Source organism: Pelodiscus sinensis, chromosome 1 (assembly GCF_052426305.1).
Source record: "Pelodiscus sinensis isolate ZL-2025 chromosome 1, ASM5242630v1, whole genome shotgun sequence".
NCBI lineage: Eukaryota > Metazoa > Chordata > Testudines > Trionychidae > Pelodiscus > Pelodiscus sinensis.
Window position 1 is genome coordinate 69,757,818 of NC_143052.1, and position 8,964 is coordinate 69,766,781.

The window sequence follows — 8,964 nt, forward strand, 5'->3', positions numbered from 1 at the left end:
CCATGACTGAAGTGCCTGGAGTCTGAGTCTGGCAGCATGTTGTACCACATATGTACAAGTGGCCACGTGTCCCACAAGCATCAGGCAATTCCTTGATATGATGGTAGAGAACTGCCTGAGACTTTAAATAATGTCCACAAGGAGGTATGCCCTGACCTGCATGGTGTCCAATGATATACTTACAAACTCTATCCTCTGAATGGGAGAAAGCCCAGTTCATTGAAAGTTGTTGTTATGAACCTCCACTCCATCTCTGGAGCAGCCCTTCTTGAGCAAGTCATCGAGGTTCAAGAACATCTGTTCCTGCCTGCGCAGGAACGCAGTCATGGCTGATGTGACTTGTTAAATACTCGAGGCACTGCTGAGAGGCTGAACAGGAGGACTGTGAACTGACAGTGATTGTGGTTCACTACAAATCTGAGATACCATCTGTGGGATGGTGTGATTGCAATGTGAAAGTAAGCATCCTTCAAGTTGAGGACTGCATACCAGTCCCCTGGATCCAATGAATCATAGAATACTAGGACTGGAAGGGACCTCGAGAGGTCATCGAGTCCAATCCCCTGCCCTCATGGCAGGACCAAATACTGTCTAGACCATCCCTGATAGACATTTATCTAACCTACTCTTAAATATCTCCACAGATGGAGATTCCACAACCTTCCTGGGCAATTTATTCCAAAGTTTGACTACCCTGACAGTTAGGAACTTTTTCCTAATATCCAACTGTAAACTAGTCTGTCACAGAGAGTCAACAACAGTGAGGCAACAACACGGCCGATGGCCCTCTATTGCGCTCGCTTGTGCATTCACCCGAGCTGGATCCGTCGGTCAGCGGAGTAGGGGGGTTCGGGCCCGCCTCCTCTCCGAACCCCGGCCCAGGGCCCTAAAGGCAGGGACCCAAGGTCCCTCCCTAGCGGATGGGGGAAATGCCCCAAAACACACCCGCTCACGGGCTCCACGACCCTGCCCTGGGCCACTTCCTACTCCACCAGGCCTCCTGGCCCGCTTCTCCCGCGTTATCCCGTCTCACCTCTCCCTTCTCCTTCCTTCCTGCTGCTCCGTTCACCTCCTCCCCCTTCACAATGCCGGCCCCAGGTTTAAATCCCCCGCCGGCTCCGCTCCCCCTGTCCGTCACTTCCTCCGCGACGCCCCTCAGCCTCCCTTCCCCCATGACCTCATCAGCCCGCGCCTCTCTGGCCCCTCCCTCCTGGGCCTTGTCTGTCGGCGCCCTTTGCCTCCCGGTGCACCCCGCGCCGGGTCCTGGTGCGTCCGCGCAACCCGACGTGCTGGGCCTGTCCAGGCTCCCCGCCCCCCGGTGTGTCCGCCCGGCATCCCCCCGAGCGCCCTGAGTGCGGGGTGGGAGCGCCCCGTCACACCAACCTAAACCTCCCTTGCTGCAGTTTAAGCCCATTGCTTCTTGTTCTATCCTCAGAGGCCACGATGAACAAGTTTTCTCCCTCCTCCTTATGACACCCTTTTAGATACCTGAAAACTGCTATCATGTCCCCCCTCAATCTTCTCTTTTCTAAACTAAACAAACCCAATTCCTTCAGTCTTCCTTCATAGGTCATGTTCTCTAGACCTTTAATCATTCTTGTTGCTCTTCTCTGGACCCTCTCCAATTTCTCCAACATCTTATGCGGTTCCCAGAACTGGACACAATACTCCAACTGAGGCCTAACCAGCACAGAGTAGAGCAGAAGAATGACTTCTCGTGTCTTGCTCACAATACACCTGTTAATGCATCCCAGAATCATGTTTGCTTTCATTGCAACAGCATCAAACTGCTGACTCATATTCAGCTTGTGGTCCACTATGACCCCTAGATCCCTTTCTGCCGTACTCCTTCCCAGACAGTCGCTTCCCATTCTGTATGTGTGAAACTGATTGTTCCTTCCTAAGTGGAGCACTTTGCATTTCTCTTGAAATGAAGGGATGATGAAGTCAAAGAGACCATGTGAAACTTCAGTTTCTTCATGAACTTCTTGAATTCTCACATGTTTAAGGTTGGCCTGAGACTGCCATTGACTTTCGGTATTAGGAAATACTGGGAATAGAAGCCCTTGTCCTCCACATACTGAGGAATCTCTTTCACTGCCCCACTGTGATAGGAGTGCACTTCCTGTATAAGAAGTTGCTCATGAGAGAAGTCCATGAAGAGGGAGGGAGAAGGAGGTTGGAAAGGTGAGAGGGCCAAGAATTGGAGGGCGTATCCCCTTTCTACCATATGGAGTACCCAGTGGTCCAGTGTAATATGGGCCCACACAGGGTAGAAAAGGAATAGTTGGCACAAGAAGATAAAGCAGCATGGATCCAGCATGTGTACTAGTGTGCCGTTCTCAAGAGTGCCTTTTGGCCTGAACAATGAGGAGTTCTGTGGCACCTTAGGGTATGTCTACACTACCCCGCTAGTTCAAACTAGCGGGGTAATGTAGGCATACCGCACTTGCAAATGAAGCCCGGGATTTGAATTTCCCAGGCTTCATTTGCATAAGCCGGGCGCCGCCATTTTTAAATCCCGGCTAGTTTGAACCCCGTGCCGCGTGGCTACACGCGGCACGGAGTAGCTAGTTCGGATTAGGCTTCTAATTCGAACTAGCTGTACTCCTCGTGGAATGAGGAATACAGCTAGTTCGGATTAGGAAGCCTAATCCGAACTAGCTACTCCGTGCCGCGTGTAGCCGCGCGGCACGGGGTTCGAACTAGCCGGGATTTAAAAATGGCGGCGCCCGGCTTATGCAAATGAAGCCCGGGAAATTCAAATCCCGGGCTTCATTTGCAAGTGCGGTATGCCTACATTACCCCGCTAGTTCGAACTAGCGGGGTAGTGTAGACATACCCCTAGAGATTAATATATTTATTAGGTCATAAACATTCGTAGGTAAAATCTACTTCATCAGATGAATTGGAGTGGAAGTCACAGAAGCAGGAGTATATATAAGGAATAAGTTACTTGTGTTACTGTAGCTAATGAAGTCAGAGTCCACCCAGACTAACACAGCTACCCTTCTGAGACTTCTGGCCTGAAGATGGCTTTACCTAGGGCATCTAGGACTGCCCACTGTGTGTCTGTGAAGGATGCCGCACACATGCTGGATGGTGGTTCTTTTCTTGATGATGTCTCGAGTTCTTCTCAAACTATACTTTTCTGACTCAGAAGCCATCGACTGACTTGAGTGTAGCTAGCTGTTCCTCACCCCACTTCAGACCTAGCCTTGTTTGTTTTGCCCACCTCCAGTTAATGTGTATGATGACTAAGACTAGGATGACCAGATGACCCATTTATAAAGGGACAATCCTGTGTTTAAGCCCTCCTGCAGGTGTCCCTACTTTTTTTAAACAAATTGTCTCATATTTTCTGTCCCCCCATCAGAATTGGTGTGTCCTACTTCTGGCTGGATCCTTGCTCACCAGCCACACATCCATCAGCAGTAAGAGGGAAGCGGTCCAGTGACTGATGATAGGGGTGAGTGTGCAAGGCTGGTGGTTGGGCAAAGCTGCAGTGGGCTGTGGGAGGGGGGCAGCTGATTCCCCTGCTGGTCCATCAGTGCAGTCCCTGCTGTATGCCAGCTCTTGGCTAGCCTCATCCTGCACCCAGTTTCTAGCCAGCAATGGATGCTTGCTGCAGTGGCCCATGAGTGTGGACAGGTGGTGGTCGGTTACCTGTCACCTCTGCTGCCCACCCATCAGTTCTTTACGTGCTTCCCCTCTCGCTGTCCTCTCCCTGCTGTGCCCATTCACCCTCCCACCAGCTTCTCTGCTCTATCCTCTCCCCGGGTGATTCCAACTCTGGGCACTATGCAGAGAAAGAGTCCCTGGTCAGATCATTCAGCTCACTAACAGCCTGGCTGGCAGGTTCCTTTGTCCCCCCCACTGCCTCTGGCTGAGCTGGCATCCAGGGAAAGCTCAAGACCTTCTAGCCCAGGGCACTGGCCAGGAGGATCTAAGTCCTGCATGTGCCAAGGCCCCACACAGTGATGGCATAGGGAAACTTCTCCTCCCTCATCTAAGCTCTGCAGTGTCAGGGAGGAAGCTATTTCCAGCCTGTTTGCACCAAACCCTCCGGGTCCCCAGACAGGGATGCTTAGCATGCTCTTCATACACTGCCCCCACCCTAGATCCTGTCTCCCCTCCCCGCCCCAGGAGTGCACACAGATCTGTGCCCTATGCACCCTCTCCTGATGAGATACCTCTCTGGTTCATTTTGCTGAAGGCCCTGCAGTCAGGTTTCCTGGGCCCTGGTGCACAATGCATCCTTAGGGCTTAACCCCTTCCTGCCTGCATTGTAAACAGAAGACAGGAGGCAGCTGGGTTATGTTGGTAGCTTGCAGCAGCTTGTGGGCAGGAAGGGACAAGCTACTTCCAGCTACAAGAGAGAGTGTGTGTGTTGTGGGGTGTGTGTGCAGAAACTAAGAAAAGACCTCTGGAAAAACACAGGCCCAATCATTCCTACCCAACCCACACCTCTCTTCATCCAGAAGCATCTCCCATCCCTTCCCTCCTTCACGGTGTCAAAAGGCTGCTGCTTGCCCCAAAGAAATCTGGGGAGGGGGACCTGTGACCCTGTGTGCCCTCACATATTGCTTTGAGAAGATGTGGCACCAGGTACCAGAAGAGGCAGGTCCATCCTGGGTAGGTCCCAGCAAGGAAGGGAGGGTGGAGAGCACTGGGCAGAGAGGGTTGGGTCAAGTTCACCAGACACCACCCATCTCCCTATGAAAGAGGTGCATTGAAATGTGTGTGAGTCCCCATTCCCCATGCAAACCTTAAAAATAAGGTAAATAAAAAGACCCCAGTACTTCTTTTTAATGGGTTCAGTCAACTTGATATTAATTTGAACATTTGTACTGCATAGATCTGATTGATTGTCATTGAACTCACTTGAATACGGGGAATTTTACCAGTTGTCCTGTATTCAACATAGGGAAGTATGGTCACTCTAAGTCCCTTTTGTAAATCTAACCCAAGACACTATACAGCTGTAAATTCAGCCTAGCAATTGCATTGTTACAGAATGGAAGTGCTGCATAGGCAGCATAGCTGTGCCCTGGGCCCACAGAACGTTATCATACCTTGCTGTGCAACATTTTCTCTACTGTTGAACCCAAGTGTGGCATGGAGCTGATTGAAGGGGACCTAAATATGTCTGTCAACTGTCAGATCATGTTAGGCTGATGCTTGATGAGGGAGAAAGTGGAAAGTTAGGGGGCACCAGAAAGGGTTTATCTTGTAGTTGAATACATGGGGTTTATCAAAGGTTATTTATATTTCCTTGTTACCATTAGGTGGCAGTAATCACTCAGTTCCCTTTGTTGATGCCCCACATAAACAGCAGTTGCTCCTGCACACAACCAATATTGAACAGTTTCATAAGGCTGAGAGTTTTTGGGTGACAGGGCACGTGCATTTATATAGAGATGTTGTACGTACTGTACCCCACTCATTTGGGGCTAGATTGTGAAAACTGCAAAGCATCTAGGAATAGGGATTGCCAGATAGCGAATAGAGCAGGAAAAAAATTGGTTGAGCAAAAAAAAAAAGGGGGGGAACCAAAGTTGATGAGCAAAATGAAACAAAACGATGCTCACAAAAATATGTCACCACACCTTCAAATACCCTAGCTTCTCCCGCCCCAACCAGACATAGTAGCAGAAGAATGTCCCAAGTGGCTTTCCGTCTGAGAAAAATACATGTCTGGTATTTTCTTTTTTTTTACGGTACAGAAGCCGAAAATACCAGACACATGGCAACCCTATCTAGGAAGCTGAAGGGCTCCAGAATGAATACAAGGATGTATTTTTCCTCACTGAGCTCCTGGATATAACAGTCTGCTCCCCTACTAGAGTTGCATAGGGTACAGCTTACTTTCCTCAACACTGCATCCATGGCCAGATCCAGGCACACCAAGGCTGTGTCTAGAGTGGCCCGTTTTTCCGGAAAATCAGCCGCTTTTCCGGAAAAACTTGCCAGCTGTCTACACTGGCCACTTGAATTTCCACAAAAGCACTGACTTCCTACTGTAAGAAATCAGTGCTTCTTGTGAAAATACTATGCTGCTCCCGTTCAGGCAAAAGTCCCTTTTGCGCAAAGCTTTTGCGCAAAAGGGCCAGTGTAGACAGCTCAGATTTGTTTTGCGCAAAAAAGCCCCGATCGTGAAAATGGCAATCGGGGCTTTTTTGCGGAAAAGCGTGTCTAGATTGGCACGGACACTTTTCCACAAAAAGTGCTTTTGTGAAAAAGCGTCCATGCCAATCTAGATGCTCTGTTCCGAAAATGCTTTTAACGGAAAACTTTTCTGTTAAAAGCATTTCCAGAAAATCCTTCCAATCTAGACGCAGCCCAAGAGATTTGCCAGGCCCTGGGACAAAGTGTGTGTGGGGAGGGGAGAGGGCGGCTGTACACTCCCGGAAGGAGTGGGGCCTCGGGTGTAAGGGGTGCTGCTCATAGCACGCTTCTCTCGCTCGGTGTCATGTAGAGTGCATCTCTTGGGGCTCAGCAGCATGTAGCATGGGGCTCCAGCAGAGACAGCCAGGAGCCCCAGGCCTCTTTGAATTGCTGAGCCCCGGAGCAGTTTTGCCCTTTCCTCTCCCCCTCTCTCTGTCAGCAGGCCTGCCCAGATCTTTTGCAGTGTGTATAAGGTGAGGTTGAGCATATGGCAATCAAGTTCTCACCTCCTCCGCAATCTTTTTGGGGTACTTGTACCTCTGGGGAGCACTCCCTGTTCTTCCTTGACTGCCTCGAGTGAGGTGGAAAAGCTTTTTAGCTCTCCCATGTGAGGATCAGACATTGCCCGATCAGACTTCAGTAGTAACTTGGGGTATGTCTACACTACAGTGCTAATTTGAACTAACGCATCCAGACTAAAAAACTAGTTCGAATTAGCGTTTTGCTAATTCGAACTAGCATGTCCACATTAAGTGGACCCTGAACCGGGGTTAAGGATGGCCGGAAGCAGTGCCAGCAGGGCATCAGATGAGGACTTAGAGCGTGGAGCTGCTGCCTCAGGCTAGCCAAGGGCTGTGCTTAAAGGGAATCGACCCCCACCCCGGACAGACAGTTCTCAGGGGTGCCCCTCTTGCAAAGCAGTCCTGGCTTGGAGTGCCCTGAGTGCCCACACTGGGCACATCACAGCACTCGGCCATCAGACCGGCTGCACTTGCCGCAGGCTGCCATCTGGGGAGAGGGGGTCATTGGGGGGCTGCAGGAGAGCTTCCTCCCCATAGGGGGCTTGTACCCCATTCCTCCCTCACCTCCTTCCACTTACCCTTCCTTAGCCCCCCTTCCTGATGTACAAAATAAAGAAAACGTGTGGTCAAAAATAGAATCTCTCTTTATTCAACAAAACTTGGGGAGACTGGGAAAAGGAGGTGGGAGAGGGGAAGAGAGAGGGTGGGAGAGGGGAGGGCAACTAAAATGATCAGAGGTTTGGAACAGGTCCCATATGAAGAGAGGATAAAGAGAATGGGACTTTTCAGTTTAGAAAAGAGGAGACTGAGGGGGGATAGGATAGAGGTCTATAAAAGCATGAGTGGAGTGGAGAGGGTGCATAAAGGAAAGTTCTTTATTAGTTCCCATAATAGAAGGACTAGAGGACACCAAAGGAAAGGAATGGGTAGCAGGCTTCAAACTAGTAACAGAAAGTTGTTCTTCACAAAGCAAATAGTCAACCTGTGGAACTCCTTGCTGTAGGAGGCTGTGAAGGCTAGAACTAGAACAGAGTTTAAAGAGAAATGAGATCAAGTCATGGAGGTTGTGTCCATGGTGTGGTATTAGCCAGGGGGTAGGAGTGGTGTCCCTGCCCAAAGTTTGTGGAAGGCTGGAGAGGGATGGCACGAGACAAAGGGCTTGGTCACTGTCTTCGGTCCATCCCCTCCAGGGTCCCTAGGGTTGGCTGCTGTCGGCAGACAGGCTACTGGGCTAGATGGACCTTTGGTCTAACCCAGTACGGCCATTGTAAGCTCAGGGCTCAGGGTCGGGGGTCTCAGTTGACCACCTTGATTTTCATGCACACCTGCTCCTGGGTGGCCAGGCTGGCAGCTGTCCTGCCCTAGACGGCCACTTTCCTGTGCCTAGTGCGGAGGTCGTGGACGAGGTCCACGATGTCCGCACTAGACCAGGCGGGTGCCCGCCTCTTGCGGTCCCGGGCAAGCTCCTGGGAGCCGCCAGCCTGGTCCTGGGAAGAGGGGGAGGGCTGGCTTGCACCTGGCACAGGCACCGTAGCTAGCCCGTGCCCCTTTAAGGGATCCGGGGCCGGGAGGGTGGCAATAGAGTTTCCCTGGTGTTGGCCAGAGTGGCCACCAGGGAAATCTGGGGAGGACTAGCCTCCCACTAGTTCGAATTAAGGGGCTACACACCCCTTAATTCGAACTAGTAAGTTCGAACTTGGCTTAGTTCTCGTGGAATGAGGTTTGCCTAGTTCCAACTGAGTGCTCCGCTAGTTCGAATTAAGTTCAAACTAGCGGAGCGCTAGTGTAGCACCTATCAAAGTTCATTCAAACTAACGTCCGTTAGTTCGAATTAACTTTGTAGTGTAGCCATACCCTCGTGTTGCATGTTAACACAGCTTAGATTGTAATATTTCATTACTGTTACTTGACATAGTTTTATCCAGTTCTGACAGGTCTGCTACAAGTGATTGGAAATTTAGCATAATTATGTTCTTAATAGATTGGGAAGGTGGGATTTAGGGAGGCCTCTTACACAGGGGTGGGCAATAATTTTTAATGGGGGTCCACTCTAAGATTTTGATAAGTGGTCAAGGACCACACTTCTGTGAAGGAGGGCATGGGGTCTGGGACAGTGGGTGGGGTGTAGAAGGGAACTTGGGATAGAGGACCAGGGTGGAGGGAATATAGGGTCTGAGAGGGAGTTTGGGTGAAGGAGCAAGTTACAAACTGGGACTTGGGGTGCAGGGTCCAGGAGGGGTTATGGATACAGGAGAGGATTCTGGCCTGGGGGAGG